This window comes from Carlito syrichta, unplaced genomic scaffold (assembly GCF_000164805.1).
Source record: "Carlito syrichta isolate Samal-C Ts95f unplaced genomic scaffold, Tarsius_syrichta-2.0.1 Scaffold306565, whole genome shotgun sequence".
Taxonomy (NCBI): domain Eukaryota; kingdom Metazoa; phylum Chordata; class Mammalia; order Primates; family Tarsiidae; genus Carlito; species Carlito syrichta.
Window position 1 is genome coordinate 430,233 of NW_007250661.1, and position 11,975 is coordinate 442,207.

Genomic DNA, 11,975 nt, shown 5'->3' on the forward strand with positions numbered 1-11,975 from the left:
CCCTGGGCCTGGTCCAGCCTGGGGGCTGTTCTTTCCAGAGCCCCCCTCTTTCTTTCTCCTGATCCCACCCCTGTTTCCCTCCTACACCTCCCCGGTGCAGGGATTCTGCAGATGGATTCTCCACTTGGAAGATGGCGGGGAGGCAGACCCCAGTTCCCCGTGTCCTGGAAGGAAAGAGGAATTAACGAGCTCTCGGAGTTGTCTCTGAGCTGGGCTCATCTTGGTGTCTGCTGGGCTGGGCCGGCCCACAGCAGAGGAGAAGGCAGGCGACCGCAGAGCTTTGGTCATGCTGCCCTGTCTGTGACCTGTCAGGTTTTGTTTGTGATGGTTTGTGCCCAGTGGTTCAGGTCACACGCTGAGCTCCTCCCAGGAATTTGATTGCTTGCAGTTGTAAAGTGCAGGAGCTGGGATCTGTCCGAGCAGAGGGTTAAATCATAGAGTGTTTTACAAGAGCAGCTATAGGGAATGCCTTGTTTTCTCCTTATATGGCTATTTTTCTCAGTCCAGAATCCCAGGGTGTATTTTACGTGGTTGAAATACACAAATGGAGTCACAGTCTTAGCCAAACATGCGATGTGGCTTTAAAATTAACAAGCCTCTCTCTTGCTTCTGTACTCCAAACACACATTCACATGCACAGTTTCTGTTGAGACTGTGGAAAGATATACTCCTTTTTTTTTTTTTAAGCCAAAAATATCTGATGGGGGTGAATTTCTGCAATTCCCCTGCTTTGTGCATGATAAATATTTCTTTTGGGAGTGTCATTTGCAAGCATGTGGGTCAAATGTAAGCATCAAGCTTTTAATGTGTGTGGACTCTTGGGTATAAAGGCAGAATGGAGCACCAAACATTAGAGTGTGTCAAGGAAAGAGGTTTCGTGATAGTTGAAGACACTAGGAAAAGTATCAGAAGACAGCATTAGAGGAGGAAGCACATGAACTTGCTTTGCCACAAGTGCTCGGAGGAAAGTTAAATCAGTGCAGACTGGTGGGCTCGGGATAGATTTCACGGAAGAAGGGGAGGTTTGAACTTGTTGGATTGGCCAACTTGGTCAGTCGGAGTTAGAGGGGGCATTTGGGTACAGGAAAAGGCCTGTACTCAAGAAAAAATGCAGAGGAAAGAAGATGAAGATACTTTTAGAAGAAAGCAAAGAATCCACAGTGTCTACAGCAAATGGTTCATGAACGAGAAAAGGAAATTTTCCTTTCTCAGGGCAGGGACCGGGCAAATCGGGCTGAAGTGCTGAGGGTTTTGTTTCACAGTAAAGGGTGGCACTGAAGATTTCTAGTGCCTATTTGTGATCTGAACCAGTCTGAGTACGAGGATTTGCTATCATTTACATTTCCAAAGCTGCGTTTTTTCTCTTTTTTAGCTATCTTAGTGAATATAACTTAACTCAGAAAGCTAGGATTGGATTAGCTAAATATGATGGTTGGGTATTAAAAGACTTCTTATCAAATCACCCCACTGGTGATTTCATAAACGAGAAATGCAGAGTTTATTACTGAGTACAATTCTCGGCCACATCTTCTGGAACACAAACTATGTGTGAACTCAGGTTTTGCAGGAAGATGTTGATTGACCGACTTTCATTCTTTATGAGTGGAGGGAAAAATTTTGGAGAAAAAAAAATTGGTGTTGGATTCAGACCCGGAAAACACCACATTCTGTGCAAGTTTGGATGAAAATTTACATTTGAGGGGCATTTTGGAGACAAAATCTGGCATGGGAATTGCGTCCCCAAAAGCCTATTTTCTGAATCTCATTCAATCTTCGCTTTAGCTTTTCTTCCAGAGGTGGATCTGAGATTATTGTGCCTCTTATAATCGTGCAGAAACTGCCAGGGGGGTTTAATGACTTTCCCAGACTCACTCAGCTAGTTCGTAGCGGAGCAAGACTCTTGGGAGGCTGGCAGGATTCAGCCAGTGACTTTGGAAGAGCGAGCTGGCAGTGGGCGGGCTCCAGTGGGCTAGAGGTGCACACACAAAGTCAAGGAGGCCACCAAATTAGGCCCGAGAGCCTGTGGCAGCCATGCAGGGGTGTGATGGTTGCAAGACTGGGAATGAGATGTGGAAGAGAAAGCCCTTGTGAAGAGGATTATGAGACTCCAGCCCGAGAGAAGAGGCCACAGTCAACCGAACAGACAGCTTCAGGAGGCTGTGGCAGGGATGGTGTCCGGGCAGGGCCAGCCTGAGCAAAGGCTGAAAGGTTGACGGCATTGGGTTCCCCAGGGACTGTGAACAAGTCACCTGATGTTTCTGAGCCTCAGCTTCCAAAACAAAGTGAAGTATAACCTCCGAGGGCGAGGTATTAAGAGGATTAAATGGGAAGGTTGGGCAAAAGCATCAGATCCGTCCCTGGGACACGTGGGAGTTTGATACAGATTTTTGGAATGAGTGCAATCAAGAACTGGCAAGCGGGTAAGTTAGCCACGATATGGAGACCTGCAGTTTCTCTAGGGGCGAGAGTAGGTGATGGAGTTTACATCGAAGAACAAAAGAGAGGCTCCAAGGGAAAGTGTGTTGGAAAGAAACTCTCTTTGTGCTGTCAAGTCCAATAGTTCATTGAAGATCAGAGAAAAGAAACACACAGGCACATACATTGGGTGAAACTGAGGGCTTCCTTCTGCTGTGGACACGCTATAGGGGAACAGGGTACACCAACAAGGCGGCCAGGGGTAGGTGCCCTTTGAGAGCCAGTCAAGGATCACTTGGGGTGATGCTGTTTTCCTGTTTTAAAACCTTCTTCGGAAATATCTGATGCTTGCAAGGGGGAGTGCCAGGCTTCCAGGTTGCTTGCACAGGTATTGGGTGAGTGTTAAGCCAGGGATGTGTGATGAACCCAAGTCATCTCAGGTGCAAGATCAGCATTGAAATACACCAGGTTACAGGATGGTGAAACCAGAGAGGTTGGAGAAAACATCGGGACACATATAGGTTCTATATAATTGTTCACTATCGAAGTACGTATTGTTTGCAAGTGTTTATTGTAAAATCCATTGCATAATACAACTCATTCTTGCCTCTGAAGAGCAAAATCATCATGCATGCATTTTTGTGCTATGATTAATGCCATCAATATGTCCTCATTTTTATATCTTGGATGATGCTATTTTTTTAAAAAAATAAATGTTTACGATTTTTAAAAAAAATTTTAAAGATGTGGGGTACAATTCAGAGTTAGGTATGCAGATGTTCATCATGCAGGTACCCTTGTTGCAGGGTACCTCCCCCTCCCCTGGAGGTTTCCAACTACTGCCAATCCCTTTCTTATTTTATAGTATTATGATAATTGTTCAATGTCTGCTTATGAGTGAGAACATGTGGTACTCAGTTCTTTGTTTCTGTGATAGATCACTCAGTATGATAGACTCTAAGTCCATCAGTTCATTCAAGTTGTTGCAAAGTTCATAATTTTGTCCTTTATGGCCCAGAGGAACTCAAATCACTCTGTGAAAAAGATACGTGCACACACGTTTATTGCAGCACTTACAATAGCAAAAACATGGAACCAACCATGCTGCCCATCGAAAGAGGACTGGATTAAAAAAAAAAAAACGTGCTACATATACACGATGGAATATCTGCTTCGGCTTCAAAGAACAATTCAGTGCCCTGGCTTCACAGATACGTCCGTTTTAGTTGTACTTACGATAAAGCCCCGGGGTCTGGGACGCATGGTTAGCATGGGCAAACCCAGCCAAGGAGGGAGAGCTCACTGCTCACTAGGGAAAATTGTGCCATTTATTCTGAGAATGTGCAGAAACAGCATTTGATTGGGAAGAGGCCTTAGGTCATTTATCTCTCACTTTTAAGATGATGAGATCGATGTGTCTCCCCCGTGGGCTGTCCCCCTTCTATTCAGCAACAATACACTACTTCTTTTCAAAGAAAAATATGCTTCCAATCAGGAGGAAGGGAGGTAGGGGTTGGCAGTAAAGGGAATCAAACAACTTTCATTGAAGGATTCATTTTTGATTTAAATATTTTGTTCTAATCTCCAACTTCCTTTTTAACTTGGCAGAATGACCAAAAGAAAAACAATGTCCCTCCCTAGCCCAGTTTACAGCCTGCCAGAGCAGAGGATCTGGTTACTTCTTCCAAATTGTATATGTAGGGCTGCTCGATATATTAGGTTTTCTTTTCTCTTTTTAAATCTATTGCTTATATACATAGAGTTTTCTTTTAATGGCTTGTCAATGTGGACTCTGGTGAAAAAACACAGGAGAAAAAAAAGAACAAGAAATGTAGATCAAATATAGGCAGATCAAATATATACATAAATATATTTTGGTTCTTTGAGTATGTTGTGGAGGGAATTCTCTGCAAGCGATACATCCTGTAACTGCAGGCAGATGTAATCCCCTGGTCGTGACACCAACGAAGATTCCCCTTCACATTGGAGACATCTGCAGCCATTTTGTTCCCTCCCACAAAGAGGAAGTACAGGGAGGAGTGACATTCCGGGCTACATGCACTCCCTGAAATGTTCCATAACTGTTTTTACAATTCCCGTGGTGCCCTGTGAGCCTTGCCTTGGAAGGGAAAAGAGCCTAGGGTGTCGTAGCCTGGGGTTGGAGTCTGAGGCTGAATCTTCTCAGAAGGCCCCTTCTCCTTCTTAAGGCCAATCTGCCCTACTCGTCGTTTCGAGCCTGGCTTCCAGCTCACCTCGAGGACACATGCTGAGGCTGACTCTGCCTAAAGCCAGTCTCTGCTCTTTTTAGCGTCCCAAGAGGTGTTACTATGTGTGTTATATTCGTTTGGACTTTTACCTTCTCTCTGTAAATATGCAGGAAGCATATTTTTCTCTCAAGGGTGGGGAGTGCCTTTGCAGTGGGGACAGGAGATAAGTTCCACCTTACCCAGAACAGAAACAGCTTGGGGCATGTCTTGTGCAGGGATTCCCCCAAGGCACACCCTGAGACAGTGATTTGAGTGCAGTGGGCTCAGCTGGGAGGAATCCCAGGAGATCCCAGTAGAGGGGGAGCAGGCAATGAGCCAGGGAAGGGAAGGAGGCACCAGAGCGAGCCTCCACCCAGTGGCCAGCAGACGAGCGGGCCTTGAGACTGCCGGTTTCTCAACCTCAGCACCACTGGCATTTTGAGCCGGATTTTTTTGGGGGGGGCTGTCCTGTGAATTACGGGAGGGTTAGCAGCATCCCTGACCTCTACTCACGAGGTGCTGGTAGCCACTCTTGCCCTCACGGGTTGGGACAATGAGAAAAGTCTCTAGATGTGGTTAAATACTCGCGGGAGAACGAAATTGTCCCTGGCTTAGAATCAGAGGAACCAGGGGGAGCTGGGTCCTGGGAAGTCTGGCTGCCGAGCAGTGAGATGGAAAAGGCCACAGGTGAGCCCTGGAGTGCCCACTGCATTCTCTTCCAGAGCCAAAACTGCATTCACTTCCAGAGCTGGGAGCGAGCTGACTCGCCCGTCCCTCAGCGTTGGCTGACAGCAGACAGCTGCCGGGATGAGGCAGTCCTGACACAAAACCAACAGAAATATTTGTTTTCGGTGACTCCTTCCTAACTCTGCAAGCTCCCATTAACCTAGTGTCCTCTCATCTTTCACCCCCGTAAAAGCCTCTCTAAGGAAAGGTTAGATAAGCCCAGTCTCTTCTTCCCTGGACATTCTCAGAGCCTGGAGAGAACTTGAGCTAAAGGAAAACAACATTTCTTGAACCTAATAGAAGGGAGGCAGTTTCCCCTACGGGCAATCTCATTTATTCACAAATCAACCCTGCAACAAAGTCTTATTAACCTATTTTACAGACTGGGTAGGTCGCCGCCCACAGAGGCTGAGCTCTTGAGGCCAAAGTCCAGACTTGAACTCAACTCTCCTTGCAGCTAATAAAGACCACAGATTTTCTGTTTTCCCAATGGGTTGGTGAGGTAGGGGGAAGAATATTTTTGGAAGAGGAACACTTTCGGGAGGCTCCAACGCATGGATAAACGCTGAGGAAACCAACTGAGAAGTGAACCGTGTCCTGAGGGTGAGACTTGGGGATTTCAGGGGAATGTGGTGTGTCAGGGTGGACAGTAGCTGCTTCCACCAAGGTCCAAGCCAGAGAGTCACATCCCCAGAGCTGTGACTGTGTTAGACCCCGGGAGCTGCCTGAGAGGTGATCTTTTCCCTTCATCATTCCACTGCTAGTGTTCTAGTCGAGCTCTGGCAAAGATTCTCAAAATAGCCAAGCCCAATGGCCAAGTCCAAGAGCCAAGTCCAGTCCTTTGTCTTCCTCCACCCGACCTTGACATTAGACAGCATAAACCGCTCCTCTGGAAATAACCCTCCATCGTTCCCTGGGCATCTCGCTCTCTTATTTCCTTCTGTTGCTCTGACAATTCCTTCCCAGTCTCCTTGGCTGGTTCTTCTTCACAGCTTGTCCTTGAGCATGGGCTCTAAGGATGACATCCTTGGTCTACTTACATGATTGCTCACCACAGTTTTCCCGGATGATCTCCCAAACTGCAATGTGTTTCATTCCTGAATTTAAGACTGACAACTTTTCAGCCTGATCTCCAGCTCAGACCCTTCAGGGTAGGGGTGAGGATAGGGCTGACATTTCTATCTGAATGTGGCTAACTTGAACTCAATAAGTTGACGTGCACCTGACCCATATTAAGAGATCAATATACATTCTCTGCCATCATTGTTGCCTGACTTCTGGGTTGTTACGTGTGTGAGGTAAGCTGACACTTGCGGAAGAACTCTGCCGGCCACACATCCTCTCATGACTTCACCCTCGTTTCCTCATCTTTGATACAGAATCAGTGGTTCTGGGTGAGGTTGGGAGTGTGGACAGGAAGGATGAGCACATTGCCAGCACAGGCAAGGTGCTCGAAAGGTAAGGCCCTCAGTGGCAAAGGACAGATGGCAGGTGCCTGGGTAAGGAGCAGAGTTTGGAGTCTATGCTGTGTCCAGCGATGGGCTCTTGTGAGTGCGTCAAAGCACCAATTGGCTTGCCAAGTTTTGACACTGGCTGCTCGCTAGAGCTGCCTCCTGTCAAAGAATTCACCACTCCATCCTGTGAGCTTCCTTGGGCGCACAATTAAAGGGTGGAGAGTGCTCCTGGGACATGCTGCCTGAAGACTGGGCTGGAGAGAAACAAGTGGAGCCCTGTTGTATACAGATGGTACTCCATGTGGCGGTGGGGCTGGCCAGAAAATATGCAGGATGACAGGCCTCTCTCTCTGAGGAGAAAGCTGGTTAAGGGAGAGAGGAGGGCTGGCCACCTCGGAGGGGCCGCCTTCAAGACTCAGATGGAGTTACTGGATGAAGTGGGGAACAGCCAATGCTGCATTGTGAATGAATGAGTTATCTGGGAGTGCTGTTAGATCAGTAACTGTGAAAGTCCCCCACAGTTTCTTCAAGGCACCCACCCAGCCCTTGTCCCTTAGAGTGTGAGACCACATTTGAGGGTAAAAATTCTCAGAGTTCAAACCTTAGTTCTGCCACTTAGTAGCCAGTATAACCTTAAGCAGATGGTTTTACCTCTCTATGCCTGAGTTTTCTCATTTACAAAGTGGGGATAATAGCAATACCAACTTTATAGAGTTGTGGGGATTTAAATTAGTTATTAGGACAGTGCCTGGCCCATGGGAAGGGCTGTGGACAGACAGTATTAACAATGATTTTAAGGAGGCATTTAGGCCACACCATAGACGGAGGGACAGAAGTGCTGGGCTTGGTGCCCTTCATAATACAGAAAGACCACAAACTGAACACCATGATCCCGAATGTTGAAATTCCAAAAGGTCAAAATCCTTAAAGATCATAATCCCGGCCGGGCTCGGTGGCTCAGCCTGTCATCCCAGCACTTTGGGAGGCTGAGGTGAGTGAATTGCCTGAGCCCGCAGGGATTTGAGACCAGCCCGGGCAACTTGGCGAGACCTCATCTCTACAATAAATAAATAAATAAAAAATTAGCTGGGCATGGTAGCACATGCCTGTAGTTCCAGCTACTTAGAAGGCTGAGGCGGAAGGATCACTGCAGCCCAGCAGGTTGACGCTGGGGTGACCTTGAGTGTGCCACTGCACTCCAGCCTGGGTGGCAGAGTGAGGCTCCAACTCAAAAAAAAAAAAAGAAATCATAATCTCTAAAGTATAAGATTCTCAAAGTCTAAAATCCCTAATGTCTAAAATTCAGAAAATCACAATATATTAAGATATTAAAATCCTGAATGCTGAATTTCTGAGAGTCAAATTCTGGGGACGGGATTAGCACATTTTCAGTTGTACACAGGATCACTGCATCATGTTAGTTGCACCCTCTTAGGTGGAATAATTACCTTCTTATCGTTTATATTTGGAAATTAAATATGGTTTACTGAGATGTGTAGGGGTGTCAAGTTGACAAGAGGCAGACTTAATTTTAGGGGTCAACTTGGCTGGATTAAGGAATACCTAGAAATCTGGTAAAGCATATTGTTTGGGATGTGCCTGAGAGGGTGTTTCCAGGGGAGATTAGCACGTGAGTCTGAATGGACCAGGCGGGGAAGAGCTGCTCTCCATGTTAGCAGGCACCATCCGATATGCTGAGGGCCCCGGAAGAACAAATGCACAAGGTACACTGGGCTCTCTCTGAGAGCTGGGACAGACTTTTCTTCTGTTGCCTTGGGCATCAGCATGTAGGGCTCACCAGTCATTGGACTCTAGGATTTACACCAGTGGCTCCCCTGGTCCTGAGGCCTCAGCCTTGGACTGAGAGTTATACCACTGGTTCCCCTGGTTCCAAGGCCTTTGGTCTTGGACTGAGCCACTCTACCAGCATCCCTGGTCTCCAACTTGTAGACGACCTGTCATGGGACTTCTCAGCCTCTGTAATCACGTTAGACAATTCCTCTGGGAAGTCCCCTCAGACATCTGTGTGCACGATCTATCAGTCCTGTTGCTCTGGAGAAACCTGACTAATGGAAATTTGGTATTAGGGAAGCTGAATTTCATTCCTTCTTACGATATTCCTTACCACATGATGAAAGAGACCTGTGAAATTGCTCCCTCTCAAAAAAACTGTGATAGCTTAAGTGCAGGAGGCTCCTTAATAGGAAAGACAAATGTTTAAAAGCTAATTATTACAGGGGCTGCCAAAGCAGAAAATTATTTTAATTGCAACAGCCAAGTAATAACCAGACTTTCAAATGGACAGCATATACCTACGAAATCTGCAGACCACAGCTACTCTCCAAATACAAATGTTTTGAAGCTCTTAGAAGTGAAAATGCAGATTAAAAATACAAGAACTCTCCCCGGCCAAATTATTTAATTCTGTGCGACGTCTGCCCATTCTCACGTAGCGTTGATTCGTGACAGTATGTATTTCTTCTTCACAGTATTTCCAATACTGAAGGTGTACATTGTTTAAACACTTTTAGGGAATTCTAACTCACTGTATGCGTTTTTTGCAAATTTGACCACGAAAGTGCATTATCACAATGTTGACTTTGTGGGTAAGTATGGTGCATGCTGAAAGCATGGAAACTTCCTCAGTCAATGAAGAGATGTCCTTCTCATGCATCTGTATTTGTGAAAGATATAGTTTCTCAAGATTTCAGCTCTTTGGGCAACTGCATGTGTTGACCCATCAAGGTTTTTAATTAATCTTGTCAAAAGAGTTAGGCTGTTCACCATGGTATACCACATGACTGCAGCTATAAGTTGGGTGCACACAACTACCAGCCATAGTGATATATTTTTATTTATTTCTTCCTTCCTCCCTTCCTCCCTCTTTTCCTTCCTTCAGACCTGTTTCTTTATGAATACAATTTATCTGCTCAGAGCTGTTATATTCATTCAGCTGTCGTTAGTATACCTGCTTGTGCGTGCAAAAATATGTGTTATTATTGCCTATTTTGTTGTGTAAAGAGGTCTATGAAGTGTTGTCATGATTTTATATGTTTCTCAAATAAATCCCCTTTTGAAATATGTAAATACATCTCTTTTAAAGAATTTTGAAAATTATTTTTTCCAGAATGATATTTTCAGGATCCTGATCTTTCAGGATTTCAACCTTCGGGATCACGCCTTTGGGGATTATAACCCAAACCCTGCTGGATTCTGTGTATTCACATCACTTAGCCCCTCTGACCTCAGCTTCCTTACCTACAAATAGTTTTTGGATGGTGAGTTTCTACAGCAAGCAGGCCCCAGGCCTTGGATTTGCACTCTGTGCTGGGAGGAGGCCCAGGCTGTACTCTCTCTCTCTGCCTTCTGCCCTCATTTCCATTCCCCAAGGCCTGAAATGGTTTGCTCTGGTTCCTGCTTCTCTGAAGAGCTATGCCTTGGGGGTCTGTTTGCCAGCTTTCTCCTCAAACTTTAGGGGCCCTAAAAGCTCTCTTAGGAAGGAAGGAGAAACCACTCATCCTCCATCGTTTTTCCTAAACCTAATTCACATTGTGGTTTAAAAAAAAATTCCTTTATTAAACTCCCCTTGTCACCCAACACGAGTGTGCCATGGTGGGTCTAAATCAAACCGCAGCAATTCGAATCCAGATTTCTCAACCACCGTACTCTACTCATCACCGAGGGATACAAGGGACATTGCATCTCTTCAATTTTCTAACCACAACTGACTCGAGTCCCCTCCGCAGTGGGTAGTGGGAAGCCCCATGCTTCTGTTGGAGGTTTTCCATCCTTCTGAACGGTCTGTGTCCATCCAAATACCGCAGGGTGGGAGGCATTGAGGTTCCCAGGAGACCTCTCCAAGTCCTGGTGTGAGTCTTCCAAGTCGCCATGGGCCCTTGCTGTGAAAAGTTGACCTCTCGCAGTCCGGCCTTCCTGTCTGCTGCTGCTGTGAGACTCTTGCTCATCCGGGTTATTTCCTGTCACTGGACGAGCCAGAGCACTTTCAGGCCAAAGACCCTGCTGGGTTACACATGTGTGATTTCATTTTGTTCTCACTCAATTCTTACGCAGCACGAATTTTTCTTCACACCAGCAGTGAGGACACTGAGACCTGGAGAGGTGAACGAACTGGCCCACAGGACATATATTAGAGCTTTTCAGTTTTTAAAATAAAATGTGCCACCCAAGCCTACTTTGTGGCATTGCAATATTCTTCAGATCAATTACAGGCCTCCCTACCCAGGGGCCAGGTCCATTGTAGACTCTGCCCTCTACTTGCTATGTTCAGTGACCCCTGGCTCTGAATTTGTCCTGTTTTTATCACTTTCTCTTTCTTCCCTACTGTTCACTCCCCACAGATCCTTTCTCTTTCCTCCTCCCACTCAGCCCTCCCATTACAACTTGAGAAGTCGTTAAAATCCAGAGTGAGTGAGCATGTCCCATTAAAATCCTTTTTCTTTTCAAACAGAATGTGAGTCTTTCCAGATTCCCTTCTTCCGTCACCCAGCTTGCCGTTCAGCCACATTGAAGCCTGATGCTGACAGACAGACTTCCGCTCTTCCTCAAGCTCACTTTCTCTGGCCAGGAGTATTCTATGCACACATTGTTGCTGAAACTGTAACATTTTCAGAAGCCTAACATTCCAAGTCTCATATCCACAGGAATAATTCTTTTCAGAATTGTCACTGGACAAATCCTAAGTGACAGGTGTAAGTTTCTAAGACTAAAGAAGATGATGATCCTCCCCCAGATCTCTAAGAGCCTTCTTAGCTCTGCTCTAGACAGATGAGGAAGCTGAAACTTGGAGAGCTCAGGGGACCTGCCCAAAGTCACCCACCGACTTAAACCCAGACGAGAGCCTGGTTGTGTGACCCTTGGGCACACCCAGCACCTTTCTGATGCAACTTGCATCTTCTTCCAGCTTCTGCCTCTTGGCAACATGGCTTGAGGGTTTTGGGAATGAGAGAATGCTGCCCATCAAAAGAGGATTGGATTAAAAAAAGTGGTACATATACACGATGGAATACTACGCAGCCATAAAAAAGAACAAAACCATAAATTTCGCAGCAACCTGGATGGAACTAGAGTCTATAATACTGAGTGACCTCTCACAGAAACAAAGATCTGAGTCTGA